Consider the following 12182-nt stretch of genomic DNA (forward strand, 5'->3'; position numbering starts at 1 on the left):
ACTGTGATTGGTTTTTCTGACACAGCCCATTTTGACTTTTTTTTTAAATTCATGTCCTTATTTACTGTTTATTCATTTGTTTGTGCTATTTCATTAAAGCCGATATTGATAAGGGTTGGATTAAAAAGCCACGAGGTAGTGTAGAATATAGGAATGGTCTGAATAAATTTCTTGACTTCACATTTGCCAATACATCATCAAATGGGATGATACATTGTCCATATCCTTTGTGTGAGTTCCGGTTTTTCCAAACTAGAGAGGATACGTATGATCATCTTTTGATGAAACCCTTTCCCCCTAACTATACTTTCTAGTTACATCACGGTGAGAGGATCGTAGATGAGAGCTCTGGTGATAGTGTCCTTGCAACTTCACGCCCGTTCCTTCCGCCACGCAGTGTACCAAGGTCTGCTCCACAAATGAGCGCATATAACATTCAGAACTCGGAGCCAGGCCACGTAAACTTGGCAGCTAATGCTAATGATGTAGATTCTGTTAATCAAGAAACTGATGACCCCTTTGTTGATTCTAGAGCTCAAAATCGCAAAGGACGCAAGACTACAGAGTTTTCGGAAGTTAAGATAATCGACAATGTATTTAATAATTTTTTTATGTTCAACATGGTTTAGACTCTATGTTATTTATTAATTTTCTTGCATGCTGTCCACAACAGATACACATATAAGGTATTATATTTCGCTTATAGATTCTGATGGCATAATCAAGCCGACAAGATTAAGCGTGAGGGAGGCTATGGAACGGCCCAACGGTAGAAAGATCGTGCTCAGGTTCAACAATGCAAAGCAAGCAATTGGAAATGAAGCTGGACTGTTGAGTGGCGTGCTTGGTCTGCTATGATCTGACTTTGGAAAATTTCCTATCTGTGAGAAAAGTTGGCATAAGATTACCACTAAAGGCAAGGTTTATAACGAATGTAGCAAGGTAAAAGTTTATATCCCCTTTGAAATAAATCTGCTTATTTTTACAATTATTGACAAATTGTATTATTTGTATAGCAAATTTTCCACTTTGATGAAGATAGCGAAGGAACTATCAAGAAAAATATTTTGGAAAGTATGGGAAAGTCTTGGAAGGAAACAAGGCTGAGGTTGTATAATGCTTTTTACGAGCCAACATTCACGACTGAAGAAAATATTAAGCACTGTCTGCCAGAAATTGATCGGGGGCATTGGAGATGGTTCCTTGACTATCGCGCCAAAGCTGAGACCAAGGTAATCTAGTATATCATTGGTACACAACAATACAATTTATGTTGCATTGCCCCTTTTTAAATCAGTTTCTAATCACCCTTTGTCTCTGATGGACCAACAGGAGAAGTGTAGGAAAAACGCGAAGAATCGATCAAAACAACTATCTACCCACACTGGCGGTTCGAAAAGCTTTGCACGGCGGATGGAAGAAGAGGTACTTTACTTTTTATATTCACTCTTTGTACTATTTTTGTGAATTAAGTTTTCTTGATTGTGTGGAATGTGGTAATGGCATAAACTTTGTTGATACAGTCGGAACAATAAGGGAGAAGAGTTGGTAGAGGAGAGTTATGGATCACAGTGCATAAAAAAAGATGACTCCTATATCAATGATGAAGTAAGAGCAATTGGTGTAAGTACTACTGTTTATAATTGATCCATAAACTTATGACCTCAAATAGGGTAATAGTCTATTTCTTTATGTTATGACCTCAAATAATGGTTTACTACCCTATGTCAAAATGGATTAAAAGACCTTTGCAATTTCTAATTCAGCTTACGTTAATTATCATTGCAAGTTTACCTGTTATGTTTCTAGACATTTTGAACTTCGGTATAATTTATCCCTTATTTTTTTTTAGTGGTTGCCATCCTATGTTGTTATCTTTTAAGACCGATATTATACCAAATATTTGTGTTTTTTACTGTGATGAATGTGATACAATTAATCATCCCATTTGGTGTGTTCTTGACACGAGATGGACCCATCAACAAAATGATTGTATTTGCTAATTTGTGTTTGTAGGAAAGAATTGAGGAGATTGAGTAACAGGATGAGTCATCTAGGGTGTTGTCTCAAAATGATTTCATTGCTCAGGTTTTTGAAAAAGAGAAACCGGATAGAGTACGTGGTGTGGGTTTTGGACCGACTCCTAGTCAACTCTTCGGTCCAAATTCACATGCGTTTGGCAACGGAGTCCAACTAGAGGAGACACAGAGAAAGCTGCTTGAACTGCAGGCAGAGCTGGAAGGCGAGAAGTTGAAGAGGAATGCAATGGAGGATGAGGCAGCAGCAGAGAAGAAAAAGATGAAGGCGATGGAGAGTGCACTGATTTATCTGTTTCAATGGCAAGGTGAGGAGCTGCCACCAGACATCGCTGCAAGGATGAGTTTCGTGGAATGATAGAGTGAAAAATAGAATATTAGGATTGGAGATATTTTGGATTCAAGCAAATATTTTATTGAATTAGACTGAGCAACTCTTTGAAAAAGATTAATGTTCTTCGTATTTTCATGAATATATTATTTTGTTTTGCTTATATTTCAATTTTGTTTTTGCTAAAAGTTTAAATTCTAACGTTGAAAATATTTCCTCTTAAAATAATAAAAAATCTAAAAAGAATAAAATAAAATAATTCAATAATATTTTACAAAAATTATGCATGTTTTTTTGAAAAATAGAAATTTTCTTTTTTTCCTTAAATTAGCGGCGGTTTTAAACCGTCGAAGTTTGGTTCAAAGATTATAAAATCTGTTACATCTGGCAGCGGTTTACAACTGCTGGTATCCGTGACCGAAACTATAGTATTATCTAGCGGCAGTTTAAAACCGCCGCTAAACATGCGTCAACTTGGACTTATCAAGATAAATCGCGGCGGTTTTGAAACCGCCGATAAATATGAAGGAAATCATGTCAGTCTGGTTTGACGGCGATTTTCTACTGGTGTGTCGCGAAATTTTGATTTAGCGGCGATTATACCAGCGGTTGCTGAAAACTGTCGCTAAACCCAATCCTGACACCCATATCCATGTTGGTTTAGTTAGCCACCGGTATTTAATCTTGCGGCGGTTTAAAATCGTCGCTAATCAAGAAAAAACCGCCACCATTTTGCGTCTTCCTTGTAGTGTATTCAAAATGAAACTGAAAAATACAGAAGAAAAAAATTAAGTAATTAAAAGGGCTAGATTTGCAAGAAAAGTTATGTCAATAATGAACTTTACGCTAAGAGATAGATTCATTGAATAATAATAATAATAATAATAAACTAAAATTTTTTTGTATATATTCATATATAAATAGGATTAGTCACAAAAAATATATATAAATAGGATTGAATTAAATATTTTTGTTTATCATTGTTTGAGTATTTTATATAGAAAAAAATTTTACTCCCCTCTTTTACGAGATGCTAAAATGACACTCTTATCTTCTCTATTTATGAAATACAATCCTCTCCCTTATAACTTTTAAAAAGGCTCCTCTTTAATCTATTTTAAATTTTTTATGTTAATTAATGATAATTTTATCTATTTTTTTAAAAATTATGTTTTACAAAAATATTCTTTAGCAAAAATTTTATTTTTTTATTATTAAATTTTGCTTACTAAAATACCATTTAACAAATTATTTTTTATTTATTAAATTGTATTTTTACCAAAATATTTTTTAAAATATTTAATAATTTAATTATTTTTCTAAGATATCTTTCAATAATTTTTTAATTACTAAATTATAATTTTACCAAAATTTTTGTTTATAATTTTTATATTTTACTATTAATTTTTCGATATCAATGTATATTATTTTAACATTAAATAAAAAAATCTTACCATTGTTAATATATATATATATATATATATATATATATATAACAATTAATATATATTGATATTGAAAAATAATCTTACTAAAATTTTTTTTAATATTAAAGTAATATATATTGATATTGAAAAATTAATAATAAATATAAAAAATTGTTAACAAAAATTTTGATAAAATTATAATTAATAATTAAAAATTTATTGAAGGGTATCTCAGAAAAAATAATTTAGTTATTAAATTTTTTAAAAATAATTTGATAAAAATACAATTTAATCAATAAAAAATAATTTATTAAAGGGTATTTTGGTAAGTAAAATTAATGACAAAAAAATAAAATTTTTGTTAAAGAGTATTTTTGTAAAAAAATAATTTATTTTTTCTTGAAAAATAGATAAAGTTAAAATTAGTTAACACAAAAAAATTAAAATAGATTAAAAATGAGATTTTTTAAAAGTTATAAGGGAGGAGAATATACATTTTATAAATAGAGATGAAGAAAGTATTATTTTAACATCTCGCAAAAAAGAAGAATGGAATTTTCTCTTTATGTAATAATTTTCTTCTATATTAAAAATATCATAAAGTGCAATGAAAAAAATCATACATTTGTAAATTATTTATAAGTAAATATTTAAAGACACGTTATGCAATAAGCTTATATAAAATATATAAGTTTAAAACTACAATAAAATAAGTTCAGTGAATTTTTTTTTGTTAAACGATTTAAAAATAATTTTATATTATTGTATTTTTTTATTTTTGTATGTTGGAGTCATTTTAGTTTAATAAAAATAAAATACATTTTTTACAATATTTTCATTCAACCTACTCTAAAATATTAAGAACACTTTATAATTAGAGTTGTATTTTTAAAATAGTATCTTTGTGTGGATGAACCACTTTAGACTATATAAAAATATAGGTTAATTAAAAATTAAGTAAACAATTTGTGTAAGAAACATTTTAAATAACTTAGTCTATGAAAAATGAATATAGTAGTCAATAGATATGGGTTAATTTTTATATTTGTAAAAAAATAATAAACATGATTAAAAAGTGATAACCACAAAAATTAAATATTATAAAAAAGTAACAACTAACCTGAATTCTGATACAAAGTTTGATTTTTCTTAAAATGTAGTAATTGTTTTCGTCTACACCTTACTTCTCGAGATTGAGCGGATATTAGTTGACGAATTTGCAATTCTAAAAATTAATAGTTGTCAAATGAAACAATATTTAAAATATAAATGTTGCAGAAGAAAATGAATGAGTTAAAGAACATTAATATTTTGAACTTACCAATGCTCATGAACAATTCTTGGAGGTACGTATTTTCAGCATTGCCTTTTATTATTAGGATCTTTTTCTACCGTTTCAATCTGATTATTTTGCATAGTAAATTTTGACGATAGTCATGGATATTAAAAAATCTTCGACAAACATATGAATACACATGTTCAAGCTATAAGTATTCATTTTTTTTTTGGAAAAAAGAATAGAATACAATAATAAGACTACAAAAATATAAAATTAATTTCTTTAGAATAGTTAACTATGAATGTAAATGAATATTTAAGAGCTAGAGATATATATTTAAGTATATATATATATATTTATGTTGTTATTTATTTTTTGTGATCGTTAAAGTAAGTGTTATGATAATCGTTGTAATCTTTTATAATTTAATACGTAATTATATTATTTTTAATTTCATTGAAAAGCTAATATTACAATTGTTAAACTATCAAAACATATAAAAGAGATTTGTAATATTGAAAATAAAGAATTAATATTAATATTGATAGTATATATTAACGTATATAAAAATGAAGAATAATAAAGATTGAGACAATAGACTTTGTATGAGAGAATAGAATAAATTTTATAACTTAATTATAGCTATTAAAGAGTAATGATATTATACAAAAGAAAAAAGTTATGAAGAGATAAAAATATAATAAGAATAGTATCACACATAGCAAGCTTAAGAGAATGTGCAAACTAAAGTTGTGTGGAATAGCCACTAAAGCTGGTGGCATCATGATAAAAACTAAGGAGGCTAATAATGTATCTAGAGATTATCTTGTATTCTGTTTTAATATATTATTAATAGATTAGTTTTTTTTTAAAATACTAATAATTTGGTCTTTTAAAATAGTAAATAATAGATACATGATGTTTTTTAATTAATTTATCAACTAAAATTTAATAATAATATTTATATGTACTGTTAATTATTTTGATATATTTATTTATGAAAGATAATCATGTAAATAATAACTTTTAAAATGAAATATCACTTATTTTCATAAGATTTATGATAAATAGAGAACAGCTGATAAAAAGTATATAAAAACTTAAAAGATAATAAATGATTCATTATCCAAAACTATATCGTTTTTATGCTCATGTGATAGTAACAAGATATGCACCACTTTAAATAACAAAATAAATAGACAATTCCATTTCATTTTGTACTATTCATTGACAGAAAGACACATATGTCCACTATTTACTATGTTAAAAAACCTAATTGATACTTTTTTCTTCAAGGACTAATTAATCTAAAATCAATATTTTTAAAGATCTAATTGTCATTTTACTTATTATTCAAATTGAAAAATCAAAAAGTATTTTTATAAGCATTATAATAATTTTCTTTTTTTTGTATATATCCTCTAACATTTTAAAATTGATTTAGTATTCTTTTTAATGCTAACTAAGGATGAGAAATGGTAAATAACACCATAATATTTTCAATTTATAATTTAGACTTTTCTTATTTTTAATTTTTAACAAAACAATTTTTAAAAGAATTTATACTATATGTATACAAAAAATCAATAATTAAATTAGTCATTTATATAAAATATATATTAAAATATAAATTAAAAATAAATTAAATAACATGTTTTTTCATGTATATTTATTGTGTGAAGTGAATTTGTTGTCTTTTTTGTGTGAATAAATAATTCTTATAATAATTTCTGAGATTCAAGTCATTATTCAATGTAGTCTTTGAGATTCTAATTTCACCATTATAATCTCTCAGCTACAGGTTCCGGTCCTATAGTGGTCCCTAGACATCTTTTCGGTGATGACTCAACTATCGTAATGTTGACATAGCATCACCTTTCCACGTTGGAAGGGCCAACAACTAGTTTAGCTGGCACAATTTCAATTTATACATAATTTAGTCCCTCCCTCTATATTTAATTCTAACTTCCCAAATCTTCAGAAAAGTTAATTTCTTCTTCTTCTTCTTCTTCTTTTCCTTCAATTTCTATACCATAACAACTCCACATCAATATCCAAACTTGTTTATACCAAAACCAATTCATATTATTCTTTAATACTTCAATTCTCCATTCATAATCTTAGATTCTCATATAACAACAAACCCAAACCCTTTGTCATTGTGACAACCCTGCAACTTTTCCATGTTCAAGCCACCGCAATATGTTTCCAACTCCATAGCTTGTTATCATTGATTTCATAAATTACAGAAAGATCCAAGTCGACGTAGAAAATATAGTAGCATGGGTTCAAGTTAGTGCAACTGTTGGTGAACTTTACTATAGTCTTGGCATCAAAATCAAAACTCTTACTGTATGCATCACCGTAGGAATTGGAGGACAACTCAGTGGTGGTGGTTATAGATCCTTAATTCAAAAATATGAGCTCTCTGCTAAAAAGATAATTGATGCTCACATAATTAATATGAAGAATAAATTTTTTGACTAGAAAAAGCCATGGGTGAAGATCTTTTTTGAGCCATTAGAGATGGTGGTGGTGGAGCAAGCTTTGGAGTGATCTTAGTATGGAAGATTCTGGTTCCATCAACTGTGACACTATTCAAAGTTCCCAGGACGTTGGAACAGAATGCAACGAAGCCTGTTCATAAATGACGGAGTGTGAGAAGTAGACTCGACAATAATCTAATCTGTGGTCTGTTGGTGCAAACAATGAATTCAAGCATTAACAAAGGGTAATTAACTGTACAAGCTTTGTTTAACGGCTTGTTTCTTAGAGGTATTACTATTAACACTACAAAAAAAAAGGATTATGGTCACGGTAAAAAACTGTGACCATAGCTAGTAAAAAGGGTGGTCATAGATCTATAGTCACGATTTTTTATCGTGGCCTATTCTCTCGTGGCCATAGGTCTATGGTCACGGTTTTTTATCTATGGTCACCTTTTCTATGGTCACGGTTACAATTTTTAAAATTCTGATACTTTAGGCCACATTTTTTCACCGTGACCATAGGTTAATCTATGGTCACACGTAAAAATCGTGACCATCGCCTCTATGGTCACCCCTCCTGAAAACTATGACTATAGCCTTATCTATGGTCACGGTTTTCACCGTGACCATAGCCTCTATGGTCACCCCTCTTTAAAACTGTGACCATAGCCTTATCTATGTCACGGTTTTCATCGTGGCCATAACTCTATGGTCACCCCTCCTTAAACCGTGTATGGTCACCCCTCCTTAAAATCGTGACCATAGTCTTATTTATGGTCACGGTTTTTACCGTAATCATAGCTTCTATGATCACCCCTCCTTAAAACCGTGACCATAGCCTTATCTATGGCCACCCCTCCTTAAAACTGTGACCATAGCCTTATCTATGGTCACGGTTTTCACCGTGACCATAGTCTCTATGGTCATCCCTCCTTAACATCGTGACCATAGCCTGTTTTATTTTATGCGATTTAATTTTTTTTAAAACATAATCACATCCCAAAATGATGATAATCACCAAATAAATCTAAAAATAAGAAATTCAAGAAATCTAAATCATAAAAGTTTTATTATAAGCTAGATATGTTTTTACTCCAAACAACACAAATAAAAATAGTGTAATTATCCATTACATGTAATAACACGTAAAATCTCCTTTCAAAAAGTACACAAGACATCAAAATATTATATGTAGATAACTAAAGTCATTATAAGACTCATTCCATCTCATCCAAAATATAAGTATAAGAATAGAACAATTAGGCAGCACCCTTTCCCTTCTTCTGGATTTTCTTCAGTGCAACCCAAAAGCTTTTGAATTGCTCTTCGCATGTATTGGATTGCAAACTTTACCTACAATATTAAAAATCAAACAAAATCAGCTTAACAATAGTAAAACTGTTACCAAATTTTGATTCAGCATTAATTATAAGTATAAAAACAACTATATATACTCATAGTGAACTTTGGAAGATAAACTTTATATGTATCTACAAGTTCCATCATCAAATCAACCAAATCAGAGAATGGACTATCTAAAACCATCCCTGCAATTGACGGATCCTCAACTCCATACATAAGGCTGAAGAGAGTCACATAATTAATGGCATGATATACCGGTCAAAATGATAAGTTGAATTCTTACATGTACTTAACAAGGAGAAAAAAATTGATTCACATTGGAACAAAAACATACATGAGTTTCCAATTCAACAAATAAAATTACCTAAAATAATTTTTTATCATGAATATAATATGAAATTCTTAGTGCTACAGAGATACAAAAATCTACTTCTCAAGAATCACAATGATGGAAACACCCTCTTTCACAAGCCATTTCAGCCACCATATAATGGACTGTAATCCCTTTATATTTTATATGATCCTTATTTCCTTACAAATAACCACAAAATCTTAATGGAGGAAGTATTTAACAAATTAATGAGATCTCTTCGGTGGCAACTAATTATCACAATGCATTAACTGTGAATTAAACCCAAGTTTTTTCCCTACAAACTCATTGTTGCTTAGCAAGCCATTTCTAACCTTCCTTCCAAAGAAAAAGGTTGAAGCTAGAAAGTGAATGATAAAAGCCTACCTAGTTATAGCTTCCATTGAGATACAAATCCAACAAAAAAATCTTCTATTGGAATTTAAATGTGAGAATTTGTGTCATCTTACTATAGCTTTATTTTTTAAAACTTAATAACTAAGTAATTGTTTCATGCTGACATTATAGGTAAGGAACACATTGTGTGGCATTCAAATATAATTTCAAGAGATGAAAAAGTAAGTTACAAAACTGTATATCTTTTAGCATAAAGCCATAACTCTACAATAACTATCATGTTCAAGCATATATCTACAAGTCCTAATGTCTTACAAGTTATAATATCCAATCTACGCTAAAATCTATTAGCTCTAGACTAAGTTTATAGGTTCATGATCCTCATTTAAGCCAACAATTGGCTGCCTAATCATTCACCCTTTTGCCACGACTTTTTATGTTCATGGGAAATTAAACAGAAGAAGAAACAGATTTATATTCTCACATAGCTAAAATTAAAAAGCTTTACTGAAATTATGAAATCTACTTTTTCATGTTTACCTCTACATCCTTCCGTTGATACCATTTCCCTCTCAGCATGAACTCTTGATCCAATAAGTCGCTCTTAGGATCATATTCAGCGCTGCACCCCGCCAATGAAAATGAAAATAGAGCAATTAGCAAGGGAAGCACCCAAGTAATACAAGTCAATACAACTTTCTGAAAATTATATAGAAGACAAGTGCATAATAATGATAATATTCATAATTTGGTCACAAGGCCAACATCTCAAGAGGATATGTCTTAGCATTATGGCCTGGAAAAGCCTTTTCTTTAACCCAATGTCTCTACTTATACCAATATAATACTCAACCACTTAGAGATAAAACGACAAATACCTAAAGACTAGAGTTATCAAAATTTAGGATCTAGTTGTTACAGATTATTCCATTATATAAAACTATAGATCTCACTTTTATGAAATTGACAGCAATAAGAAATTGAATACTAGGTAAAAACAAATCAGATGGTGACAAAATTTCAGATGTTCATTCAGAAAAAGAAGAAACGGCATACCTCATAAGATTGTCTAAATGGGAGCAGGACTTATAAAATTGCACGATCTAGTTATCCACAACACAGAATAATATATCACTAGCACAAAATATAGTGTGTAAGATATTCTTTTTTATTATTGTTATTTATATATTTTAAAAGGAAAATGAAAAACGAATACCTGAAAAATCACGGAAATAAGAAGTAAGAAGTTCCCCAACGAATACAAGAAGGATGGTGCTGTTGAGGGTGGAATTTGCGGCAGAAACCCCCAAAGGAAAATAGGCGGAATTTGAGGAGTAGCAGTAGCGCTAGTGGCCCTGGCAGCAAGGACGCGACATTGATTCACCTCCAGGGACGGCGAGCTCCACCGGTGGCGACTGGGTGCGGTGGCGGTGACGGAAATTGGCTCCCCTTCTCTCACGCGCTTCACTGGCTTCCGTCAATCTCTCTCAGCGTCGCTCTCCCTTTCTCCTCAGTTCACGATCCCAACAACAGTGGCGGTCTCCATAGCTGCGACAACAAGGCGTGACAGTAACGGCGTGAAACAGCGCCCCTCCTCCTCTTATCTTACGCTGGCTTTCTCTCTTTCTCTTCTTGTCTGCAGTAGCGCTGACGAAGAACCCAGCAGCGACAACAAGCGACCGCCTGTGATGAGAGCGGCGACAGCTACGGTGACGAGCTGGGCGCGACGCTGGCACGCTCTTCTCCCTCTCCTTCCCTTCTTCTTCCCCCTTGAGCTCCCCCTGTTTCTCGTTTCCTTCCTTTTCTGAACGTGTGTGTGTTGTGTTTTGATTTAGGGATTGGGGAATTAGGGTTTTATTTAGGAATTTTAAAGTTAGAGTTAAATATATATGAGTAATATAATAATTTTATAAAATATTTGTGATAGAATAATAAACTAGAATTTAAATATAATATTGTAAGGATTATTTTTAGAATAGATAAAATTTCATTTATCAAGATATCATTGAGTTTAAATAATTATTTCTAATTTAAATTATAAAGTAAACATACTAATTATATTTTATAAAATACAGTTAAATTCAAAATATCAATTACTTAAATCAAATTATATGACCTTTCATTATTTTTCCATCATAATTTTAATTTCAATTTATATAAAATAACTAATTAAAATAAAAGTTGTAAAAAATCGTGACCATAGACACTTTTTGGCCACTATAAAAAATCGTGACCATAGACCCCTTTAGGTCACCCTTCCGAAAAACTGTGACCATAGACCGTGACCATAGACACCTTTAGGTCACCCCCAAAACTGTGACCATAGACCCCTTTAGGTCACTCCCCAAAACCGTGACCATAGACCCCTTTAGGTCACCTCCCAAAACTGTGACCATAGACCATTTTAGGTCACCCTTTTTTGAAAAACCGTGACCATAGCCCCTTTTTGGTCACTGTAAAAAACCGTGACCATAGACCCTTTTAGATCACCACTAAAACCATGACCGTAGACCCTTTTAGGCCACCCCCAAAACCGTGACTATAGACCCCTT

The 12182-nt window shown here is 30.7% G+C and overlaps 1 long non-coding RNA gene across 2 annotated transcripts; it reads right to left on the bottom strand.

The window, feature by feature from the left end:
* Nucleotides 1-8603: 8603 nt before the first annotated feature.
* Nucleotides 8604-11511, bottom strand: LOC112749217 (uncharacterized). 2 transcript variants are annotated; one of them, XR_003175081.3, is made up of 4 exons: nucleotides 10847-11458; nucleotides 10687-10764; nucleotides 10171-10252; nucleotides 8604-8915 (listed from the first exon to the last, which is right to left on the bottom strand). It is a non-coding gene; the product is annotated as an uncharacterized lncRNA (long non-coding RNA). The 2 variants fall into 2 exon arrangements; XR_003175082.2 differs by lacking the exon at nucleotides 10687-10764 and having other exon boundaries at nucleotides 10847-11511.
* Nucleotides 11512-12182: the final 671 nt, after the last annotated feature.

This window comes from Arachis hypogaea, chromosome 2 (assembly GCF_003086295.3).
Source record: "Arachis hypogaea cultivar Tifrunner chromosome 2, arahy.Tifrunner.gnm2.J5K5, whole genome shotgun sequence".
Lineage (NCBI taxonomy): Eukaryota > Viridiplantae > Streptophyta > Magnoliopsida > Fabales > Fabaceae > Arachis > Arachis hypogaea.